General features: G+C 33.2%; 1 long non-coding RNA gene across 1 annotated transcript in view; it reads right to left on the reverse strand.

Moving 5' to 3' along the window:
- LOC308499484 overlaps nucleotides 1-12,166 on the reverse strand; it is a 35,952-nt gene that overhangs the window by 12,625 nt on the left and 11,161 nt on the right. The window contains exon 2 of the long non-coding RNA XR_013993601.1: nucleotides 6,481-6,582. This is a non-coding gene — a long non-coding RNA (uncharacterized lncRNA). The remainder of the gene's footprint in view (nucleotides 1-6,480; nucleotides 6,583-12,166) is intronic.

Raw genomic sequence — 12,166 nt, forward strand, 5'->3', positions numbered from 1 at the left:
AAACCATGACAAAGTGTTCAATGCCTGAGATCCCCAGGTCTTCAACTCAGCTCTGATTCCATTTCCTGAGTGACATACTTTTCATGCATTTTTCTTCAGTGAGAGCAGGCAGCATCACAAATAGTAAGAACACTGCCTCTGTGGTCAGACAAATTTGCTTTTGAATCCTCACTTCCCCACGAAACTAGGTGTGGAACTTGGCAAGTTTTTAAAACCTATTTAAGCCTAAGTTTCTTCTCTAAGTTGGAAATAATAATACCTACTCAAGTTTGCTGCAGGGATAAAATGAGATAATGTTAGTAAAGCTCTTAGTACAGCGTCTGCAAATGATAAGCACTCAGGAAAGTATAGCTTCAATTTAATCTTGTCATTAGCAGAACATAGAGATGATAGATGAACTAAGATTTATTAAGTTCCAAGTACTCCTTGGGCAAAAAGAGGTTCTAGAAATTACCCTTTCCCTTTCCCTCTCCCCACCCTCCCCACCTCACCAGTTTCTTCTTTATGAATTTGAGAGCTAATTCTCTAGCTTGTGTACCATCTTCTCCCTTCATCTCTTCTTTCTAATTCCTTGTGATTCATTTTAGAAATATCATTGTATATCAGCAAAAGCATTAGCAGGAAAAAAAGAGAAAAAGAAAGACAGTAGAGATTCAAATCGATACCTTAAAGTTTATTAGTAGATATTGCTAAGGGGTGAAATTAATAATATTTGCCCTCTTGACTTAAGCTTTTTTTGTATTTTCCAAATTTCTACATATAAAGAAAAAACATTTTAAAAAGTATTTGTGTGTGTGTGTGTGTTCTCATATGCATGTATGAGTATACAGCTGGCGGAAGTTACTCATTAAACTCAGTAAAGATGTGGTTGTAGGAGATTGTCTGAAATAACTACAGCATGCGTGAGTACTAAAAGAAAATTATTATAGCAAAGAAAAAAGAAAGAAGGAAAGAAGGAATGAAAGAAAGAAAGAAAGAAAGAAAGAAAGAAAGAAAGAAAGAAAGAAAGAAAGAAAGAAAGAAAGAAAGAAAGAAAGAAAGAAAGAAAAAGAAAACAGGATTCAGACTTAACAAATTTCCCAGAAAATAAGACTGCGTCTTATATTAATTTTTTCTCGAAAAGATGCATTAGGGTGTATTTTCAGAGAATGTCTTATTTTTTCATGTACAACAATCTACGTTTATTCCAATACAGTCATGTCATCTTCTTCTGGAACATCATCATAACATACTAAATGCATCTGTCTGGCTGACAATCTTAACTGGGGCTTATTTTGGGGGTAGGTCTTATTTTCAGGGAAACATGGTAGTAGACATTGGTTTAAATCCTAGTACAATGCCTTAGTAGCTGTATGACCTTAGTCACTTCACCTTTCTAAGCCTCATTTTTCTCATCCATAAAATGGGATGGTAGTACCATTCTTCAGTAGTGCCTTGACGATTAGATGATCTTGCATGTGAAAAACATCTCTGATATATGGCACAAATTAGAGCTCAGATGTGTTAGTTGACTTATAACCTGAAGAGTATCTGAATGCTTTTTTAAAAAAGAATTAACCAGAAAATTTAGATAAAAACTCTTGCACTAATTATAATTACCTAATGCATTTGGATGTTCCATCTGTATCTGAAGTGTAACATGGTAAAACTAAACTTAACATTTTTCTTCATAGTTCCCTCCCAAACTAGCTCATTTTCTTATATTTATAAGTCCTATTCATGAAAAGATCCATTTTATAGTTCCCTAAGCTAATAACATCGTTTCATTCCAACTTCTGGTTTTGCAATATTCGATCTGTTCCTTATTCTAATTGAGGTGTCCTCTGAAATACTGGTTTGATTCCACTTTTTGTCTCTCCTTCAGAGTTTCTCAATTATGGGACTATTGACATTTTGGGTTAGGTTATTCTTTGTTGGAGGGGGCTGTTCTGCGTGTTGTAGACTGTTTAGCAGCATCCCTAACTTACTGAAAATGTTCCTAGATATTGCCAAATGTCCTCTAGGAGACAACGTTGCTCCCAGTTGAGAACTACTGCTCTCCTTATCTCATGTACCATAGTAATAGCACTCTGGAGTTACACCGTAGGTCTACATAATTCTAATAATAGTAATAATGACTTTTTAAAACATTTATTCCCAAATTTAGTGTTTGATTTTTAAAATTATAATAATGAATTGCCATGTAATTTCCAGATAGTTGTACAAGAGGATGCAGAATATGTGGCATTCATATCTCAGATAATCTCCAAATAGGACAGTGCTTTTATGTTTGTCTTATTCAAAGGTATTATTCATTAATAAGTGAAAAGCTCTCCCTCTCCACTATAGTTCACTCTGAAAAGTAACCGTTAAAAAAAATGCCCTCATTTTTTATTGTTATGTTAATTGCATTCATTATGTATTTTTCACATATTCTTGTTGGTTTACATGAGAACACACATTCATTGCAGTGTAGAAAGAAGATGCAATTTGTATCTGATACTGTCTATAATCCACACTAACACATTCACTAATGTGTTCATTAAATGTTAAATAATCAGGTATTATGTTTTTTATAGTGCATCAATTCTTCATAGGTTATTATATAGAAGTTTAAGAGTGTTTTAATGATATTTAGGGGAACTGGTTGGGTTTTTGCATGTCCTAAGAATGTATTATTATTTTTCCCATTTAAAATAATAAAATATTTTCTCTTGCTATACAAAAATTTGTCTTCCCACATGTTTTCAGAAGTGGATTAGATTCAGATAATTAAGAATGCCTGAGAATTTACCGTGTTAGGCTTTGTGTTAAATATTATATATGTATTATATGTATTATATATATGTATTATATATATAATACATATATATAATTACATATATAATCTCTTTAAAATAAACTACCACAGCAGAGATACCTAGAAGAAAGAATAGAGAATACATGTGGAAGACAGGTAGAAAACTTTATTTAAAATTATTTTGAGAATATGTATGTAATTCTGGTTGTTAATCCTGAGATGAGATAAAAATCTGGCCTGTCCTCATTGTAAGGATAGGGCACCCCATTCCCTCACTTTCTATTTATTCTTCCATCCTCTGAATTCTGGCTTATGCTTCAAAACGTCACCATTTTATTAAGACACTACTAGACATATTTGTCAATAGCTTCTGATGGTAAACTCAGTGGTTTTTCAGTCCCTATCCTATGTGACTTCTTGACTTTTTTTAAATACCTTTGACCACTTAGTCTTTTTTAAATACTCTATTTTCAAATATATGTCCCAAACCTAGATGTCTTCTTGCCTGATCTTTAGACCCTATATTCAACCGTACACTGAACATCACAATTTAGATCTCTTGTAGTCACACCTATGATTCCATTATGCAAAACTGAATTAATCACATCTCCTTCACCCAAAATCTGCTTTTCCTTCTGTATTCCCCATTTCAATAAATAGCTTCATGATCCAGAGTTAAGACAGACCCAAGGCTTTTTCCTCTCCCTTGTCTCTATTGTCCAGTCATCAAATCTACCTCTTCAGTAGCTAGCTCTTAAACCTGTCATGTTTCCACCCTATTGCTACCATCTTAGTTCTGACTCTTACAGTCTTTTGATTATTTTATGCAGTAATTTACCAGTTGGCTTCCTATGTGGTCAACTAAGTATTAAAATAAACTGCTTATTTTTGTAAATTGACCAAACACATATGCTAACATAGATAAAAGAGAATGTGTGACATAGCTATCAGACCATGCATAACATGGAACTGGTACAGCAGGACTGCAGGAAGAAGGCAGTGAAAGTACCAGCAAAGAACAAGTGGGCATTAGGTTCAGGTGGGTTGTGGAGGGCAGCTAACTTTAGTTACCAGGAGTCGTACAAGAAATGTCAAAGACTGAACTAAGAACAAGAACCAGAAATGAGTGACCATTAAAACTAACTGAGATAATTGACAGATAGAAACCAGGGAGTGGCAGTGAAGGGATTTGTAGAATTCTGCAGAATATCCCATTTCTCATTCAAGCCATTTTTAATGGGCCAGGTGCACACTTTCTGGTTCTTGTACAATGGTATCTTAAAAGATGTGATGCAGCACCTTTCTTGAGATATATTATCTCAAGATGTGGGGTAAAATATTTCAATGGTGTATCAAAGGAGATTATTGGATTCAGCCAGAAATGGTCAGTACAAGGGAATAATTGAGTTAGTTACTTGAGAAAAATGAAAAAATTACGTTTAATTATATGTCTTTGGTATCTCCTCTAACTCAACTTCATCCTAGGATCTCTTAAGGCAAAGAAGTTTGCCTTTATCCCATATTTATGTCTGTACTTACAATATCTGCTTAGGCTTTCCCAAAGTATAGTTTTGCTTAATTTGAAACAGAATTTAGTATAATTTGTTCTTGCAACTTTTTACTGTAATAGAGAAAGTGTTGGTATGGTATGTTGGTCTTTAGATAGAACAGTAAATAATCCATAAAAGTAATTAGTTACAAATAAATAATGTGTATAGCAAAAGATGTCATTTTAGGTAAAGTAAAATATTTGGAGCTTGTAATATTCTAAAATACTCCAATAACTTTCTTTGGACACAGATTGAAATAATGTTTTGTTTTTCAATTAACATCAATTTCTTGCAAATAATTCTCAGGCTCTGGGTTAAAAAAACTACCTTCTCTTAATTTTGTATTTTCAAAAATTTTAGTGAAAGTAGATAAAATTGTTTATTGTCTATCCAAATGTTGCATATCTATATAAATAAAAATTTGAGATCATCATATTCCTTGGATAGTTGATGAATAAAAGAAATACACAAAGTAGAATTTGGAGATTGTATTGTTTTTTCCAATTTTTGGAAATTTAACCTGATGCAGGCAAAATAAACATAGAGATTTTCAAGGTCTGTTTAATTCTTCATTTTGAAATCTTAAATACTTTTATTTCTTTGTTCTAACTATAGTCCCTAACTGATTTCGTGGGTTCCATTGTCCTCAGGGGTAACTCTGAATTCTATCTTTTTAAAGATGAAGAATTATGGAACAGATTAAATGAAATGCTGTATAGTTAAGAGTAATTAATAATGATTATAATAGCCATTAATTAATAAATCCATTCTAATTGTAATTACTTATAATAGTGAATTAGAAAATGACTTTATGTTAATGGATCAATGAGAGAAAAAAGAGGGTCTTTACAGTAGAGTGCGTATGTGGAAAGTTAATAGAGGATAGGGCTCGTTAAAGAGATCATCTAAATGGCTTGTCCATAGCCATTTTTCACATATCTTCTGAGAAGACAAGTTTGTGTTTTTTTTAATAAGACTCCCCATGTCCAGTGTTCAGTGCTGCCAAACTCTCCCAATATTTTCTCCAGATTACATGGTAAAATATCACAAACAGCAGCTCACTGACTCTACCTAATGATCTGATTTCCTGAGCTAAAAAGGTGTATCTGCACCAAGGTGGTTGTGTCAAGACCTAAAAAAATGCAGGGTTTGAGTCAATCAATATGTATCTGGCTGATATTACTAAACCGTATCAGTTTCTAGTGTTCTGTTGCTTCTAGTAAAGCCATCTCACATGTTTATCATACTTTATAGTTTGCAAAGTGATGTCACATACAGTATCACATTGGGCCATAAAGAAAATCCAATGAGATGGGTAGGGCAGTATAAAAATATGGACATCTGGAATATGGCCATGAAGTATCATAAATATGATGCCAGTTTCAATCTCCCTTCAGGTAAGGAGTGCAGGAAGGGTGAGAAGTTGAGTGAGCATCTCAACAACAGGAAGCCACAGCTGAACACCAAGAGATCCCACAGAACAAATTCAGTTTTTTTCATCAATCTTCATCTCAATACCAAAAGCCCCTTTGGGTCTTCCTAGCAATAGTCCCCAGTTCCAGGAACATAAGTACTATGTATTGGCTTCCAAACTGCTTGATTTTGATCCCCTTTCCAGTAGTCTGAAGGGGAATGAGGTGTACTCGTCTCACTAGAGTATATGGAATATCAGAAATCAGGTGGTAAAAGGGGCCAAGGTGAGGCCTCTTAAAAACCTTTTGAATTCCTTTATCACTGAACTGGTGCTGGTTAAAGCTAAAATCCTGTACTAAGAGGTAACTAAAGAGAATAATCTCACATACACTGCAGAAGAGGAGACAGTTAACATTGTATTTGAAGAGCTCTTTTAACCATAAGCACAGTCAAGAACAGAGAGAGGACTTGCCTAAAGTAATTGCATCTTCAGGGTTAAGACAATGTCTTGATCACAACTGACATTAACAATAGCAGAAAAAATCATTGGCTAAATAATGGAGTGAGAGGAGAGTAGAAAGGAGAGAGGAAAGAAGACATGAAAAAGAAAACGGGACAGGAACAAAGTACAAAAATTCAACTTCTCTTGCTTATTTTCTATTTTGAAAGAATATCCAGAAAAAAAATCATAATCATAGCTATTGTATATAGTTTAAAAGTCAGGAGTTAGCCACTTACCAACGTAAGCTAAGTTATATGTTTATATCCAAGATCAATGGCACATTTTTCTTTTTGCAAATCTTAATTCAGGAATTTAAGTATGAGATATGAAGATTGACCCTGGGGGGAAAAAAAAACGGATGTTTTAAAAAACTAAAAAGGACCTACGTATCTAAATAAAAGTGTTTTCATTAACACATTTTTAATATTACACCTCTAAAATCAGAATATGAGAAGGTGGGAAAACACTTGCATTTTAGGTAATGTAAAAAACTTGTATTTCTTTATTCAGAAAAACATTCTATTTAATGAATAGATTTTGGTTTCAATTTTATTGACGTATGTTTGATAAATCCAAAGTTTAAGCATGTTCTTTTGGTAAAATGTTAATTTGCCTCCAGTTTTTTTCCCCACATGTTTGTTGACTTTCAGCTTAGTCCCTGAGGTTCTTGAAAATTAGGTAGGGCTATTTTCCCTGCTTCCCTGAGATGGGCACTGATCTAACTCAAGTTATGCAACTGCAAATTTAGTTGTAAGTAAATAAATACATTCACTATAATAAAAATAGAATAATGAAAATAACAACCTGGAGTTATCTCAATCCTTTACTCTGTACCACACAGGGCACTCAATTAGTCATCTTTCATTCCGGAATAGAGTTGCAATATGGTGATTTTGCACCTTATTGTAGATTTTAATAAATTTTTGCTAAAGTGAATTGAAACTGATCAGCTCACCTGGTGATATCTACTTAAGAAAAATATATTCAGGTAATTTCTGTTATTTTGCTAACAATATCTCCCAATTCACCTCCCTACTCCCTTTTTATCACACACATAATACTAAAGAAAGTTTAGATAAAATCTTTGGAGATGTTATGACAAAACACACAACTGTACAAATCAATGCTTGCTGGATGGATCCTATTTTCTCTAGAAGAAAGTATCTTTCAGTTTACCTTTGCCTAAACAATTGTCTGGTAGTCACCTGCCCTAAGTCACACGGTTTGTAGCACTGCTAGAAATAGAATCTAAAACGTGATGCTCACCTCATTCAGGACTGTATCAATTCTTAACAGGAAAAAAAAATAGAAAATGGTTTTGAGTTAAACCAGGGATCATAAACATCAGAGAGTGGATGAAGAGGGCAATCTCACTTCCCAAATTCTTTATTGGGATCACTATACATGATCCCAATTACCTAGATAATTTTGAAAACTATTGTCTGAATTTTTTTTTGTTAATGGCTAGTATTCTTTCTGATTGGTTGCAGTATCCATTCTAATTGGTCCATTTACTTCTGACAGCTTTATTGAGGTAAAATTGATATGTAACAAACATTTCATATTTAACTGTATAACTTTTTTACATTTTCCATATGTATATACCTGTGAAACCATCAGCACAATCAAGATAATAAACATATCCATCACCTCCAAAACTTTTCTCATACCTCTTTGTAATCCCTGCCTCCTGATGCTTCCCCCAGACAACTACTGATCTGTTATCTGTCACTATATGTTAGTTTGAATTTCCTGGACTATCATATAAATGACTTGTACTCTGTTTTTGTCTAGCTTCTTTCACTCAGCATAATTATGTTAAGATTTTTCCATATTGCAAAGCGTGTCAATGCTTCATTTTTGCGTATTGTTGAATAGTATTCCATTGTTTGTACTACAGGTAATCGCTTCACCTGTTGATGGACTATTGTCTAAATTATTAGGGTTATTAGAGCGGCACAGGGTTGGGCTTTAGATAGATGTGCAATTATGATTGTGTGTTGCCTGCTTTTCTAACCCTAGTTAGCAGTTCATCATAATGTAACTCTTAAAAGAAGTGTTTCTGTTTTTAAAATGACAAAAGGTCAGCATCTCAAGATTGGTAAACTATTACACTTTTTCCTTTATTTGGGCTGGGTGTATATATCAAAATAATTGGTCATCTCAGTCAGTCAGCAAGATATTTCAGTGACTTGAGTAATCAAATTGGGAAAAATGGCTCATCTGAGAGCCTTGAAAATAAACATAGCTTTCCACTGAGTTTGTTGATTCTTCCCTTACTCTTTGTGTCTGTTTGAAGAAATTATATAAAACTTAAGTACTGTTAACTTTTTAAAAATAAAAATTAATTGCAACCTTCTGTCTATAAGAGTAAAAGCTGTATATCATTAGGTGAAAAAAACTTTCATTTTTATTTTATAATTTTAGTAAAATGTAAAATAAACATTTTGAGAGGTATTTTAAAAACAGAATAATTTTTTTTTGAAATTTGAAAAATCTATTGATGTTATTCCTTTAATTGGTTAAATGGTATAGAACCAAAATGGGACATATTTCTAATTTTATTGATTAGCACTATAGGTAAATGCTCCAATTTCCCAGGTATACCATTATTAATGCCCAATCCTCTAGTTTTTTTCATGCAGAACTCCCACTGGGAGTACCATATGAGAAAGAAATATAGGATGAGACCCGATTATTAGAATTCACAAGACTAATTATGACTTTGAGTTTTCCTGGATAAGCTAATTCTTTCTGCACCCTGGGATCAGTAAGCACGAAAGTAGTCTCACAAGAATTTCACTGCATTTAACATGACATGTATTTATAAATAAATCCAGGGACATTAAACAGCACTTTAGTTCTTCACTATTTTGTTTGGGTTTTGTTTTTAAAATTATAAAAATTTTAAATGACACAATGCCACAGGTGTACTTACTAAAAAGTAAGGCATGGACCAATTACGTACTTTTGGCCCTGGCTCATTTGTTTTAAATAGACTGTTTGTTTTTATTGGCATCACTGATTAAATAAAACTAAAGAGGGACATGGGAAAGCAGGATTAAAGAGAACTTGAAAGAAAGGAGAACCACAGATAAATAAGAGTTGGAAGGAAAAGAGACAGAGAAGGACTGCTGTAAGATGAAAGAAGACTGGCAGGAGGTGCTCTGCTTAATTTTCATTTTTATTTGTGGCAAGCTTTGTGAGTGACATAAAATGATTAGATATTCTTGAGTGATTTGAAATCTGTTTGAGTTTTTGGTGTGACAAATCTCACAAACACTGATTCCAGAGTTTTCTATGATGCCACTATCAACAAATCCCTCCAACAGCCTTTTTTATTCAGTCACCCATTGTATATCTATCTGAGAGGGAGTTTCTTTGTGTACTGAGTAATTTCCATGTTGTGAGGTTTCTTGTCTTCAGTTACCTCCAGTTTTATGCTTTAGTCAGAACACTCACATAGCATTCAAAAAAGGAAAACTCAAAGCAATATAGACTTTTGTGCCTTTTACAAAGAATTAGAGCTGTGTGCCCCTACCAATATAGCAATATATTATATAAGGTCAATACTCCTTTTCACGGTGCTCTAATACAGATGCGTTTTATGAGGTAGAACAGCAAACACTGAATCACTCTAGTAGAGATACACAAAACAAGTAATTATCGCTAGTTGCAGAAAAATAATTATGCAGTTGTGTGACAAAAACCAGTTTTTAACTGGGAGGAGAAATTCTACCAAAAAAAACCATGTGAAAAAGCTAAATGTTGTGCTCTGGAAAATAAGGCATTCTATAAAACTTCGTAATGCAGCTGTATCATCCAGAAGAGGTGCCATACTTTTTTTTTTATAATAGCACATTGCACACTGGATATAATACAGTATGTTTGTGTACAAGGCGCATATATAATTACTGATATTTTTCTGTTGACTTTTCTGCCAAAGTGACCATTTTCTCTATTACTAATTCATCTACTATTTTAGAAAGAATGCCCTTTATTGTCACTTAATGCTTGCCAGGTAGTCCTTGATTATGATTCAATAGACACCTAAGATCACTAGCAGTTCTTATTGGGAGTCAGCTATTACAATCATAAATGTTATTGCATATTCTCTGTGTTTAAGATATATAAAATAGCATTTAGAATAGGGGGGAAAGCTAATGGGACTTTCTTTGTAATGTGGCATATTTTTCTTTACACTATATAGCACACCAATGAAATGTGTACATTTCTACAGAAGGTATTTATCTCCAATATCTACAGTGAGTTCCCTCTGCTCTGACATATACCTTGCCCCCATTGAAGCCAAGAGGATTTTGTTTCCTTACTGTTAAGCATGGCTATTCTGGCTCCTTTAACTAAATCCACCACCATAAATGAACTTAGAGCAGAAACAGCAAGTACAGCTACATTTAGGCTTATATCAGCATTTCCGTTTAACACATTTTAAAACTACATTCAAGTAATGTGGAGGTTATGACATGAAGTGACAAAACCCAAACCGTGTGAGCTGGATGAAATTATCTTTAGCCAGACTTCCTGGACCAACGTTGTGAAGTATATGGGCTAAAGAAAGAGGCTCGGCTTTGCCTCTGAATTTTCAGAAGTGTGAAGGCTCTTTTTAAAGTCTTAATATTAAACATATCTTATCTGTACACTATAATGGCATCTGTGGCCAGCAAACAAGCCCGTGAAGCTTGAGGAAGTTCCCATCCTAATCCTTTCAATTGCTTCTTACTGCTTCCTCTTCCTGCCCAGAGTTGCATACTGGACTCCATACCACTAGAGAAAATGAAAAGAACAAACAAACAAGACTTCTTTGGGGCAATTTCTATGGTCAGTTTCAAGTAAAATGTAACTTTTCTGAGCAAAGCTCTGAAATTGGTTTAGTAATTTGGGGCTAGAAAACACTTGGTCAAGATAGAACCCTTGAAAATCCATTTTATAATATGATGACTGATGTAAACAAATGACAAACATATCTACACTTAGCATATCCGTATATACGGTATATCTATAGACTCTTGTAAAACGTAGAAATCTTGGTGCACGTACCAAGGACTCTATATTCATTTTAGCTTAATTATTATTGCTAGTATCTTTGGGACACTTATCAATTATAAGTGTCCCATTTATCTAATTTCCTAGTTAGTTTTAGAGCTTGATAGTAAATACACATATTGGTGTGCTATATTGCATTGCCATTAACAATAAATCATTGTATACCATATTCTAAATGTTTTAGTAGAGTAATATTTTTCCTCAACAATTTAATGCAGTATAATCAAATATAAATTCTCAAATTGTATATATATTGGGGGTTTTAGTAGAAATTTTTAATTAAATATTTTCCTATTTTGCAAGTTATTTTATTTTAAGAAGTAAAGTTTTCTTTTAAAGCTTGAAAAAATTAGATATTTGTTGCTAATCTCATATACTTATTTTTGGCTTAGAGCATATTAATGATTATTCTGGTTATTAATATTAATAGTTGCTCTTTTTATAAAGCAGATCTACTTTTGGAGAATTGGGTTTTAAGTATAAAGTTAAGATTAGTGTGATTAAGTACTTTGAATTCTTAAGTATTCATTTTAACCACTCCTAACAGATCTAAGTTGAAAGCTTTTAGAAGTTCTTCTAAAACCATTATGGGTTTTATTTTGTAAAATCTGCTTCAAAAATTAGTCTACCACTGTGAATGAATTGCTTTTAATAGAGAGATGAAAAAAAGGATGGGGGAGATTCAGGAGGAGAAAAATGTCAAGTGAATCAATATGATTAATTAAATTAAAGGTGGATTTATAAAACTCATATTCAAGACTTATACAATGTCTTCACAGTGACATTTAAAATATGTTTTGAAAATCCCTAAATAAAGTCCCATGCACATGAAGACATTTTCCATCTTTAAGAAATAAA

This window comes from Rhinolophus hipposideros, assembly GCF_964194185.1.
Source record: "Rhinolophus hipposideros genome assembly, chromosome: 7".
Lineage (NCBI taxonomy): Eukaryota > Metazoa > Chordata > Mammalia > Chiroptera > Rhinolophidae > Rhinolophus > Rhinolophus hipposideros.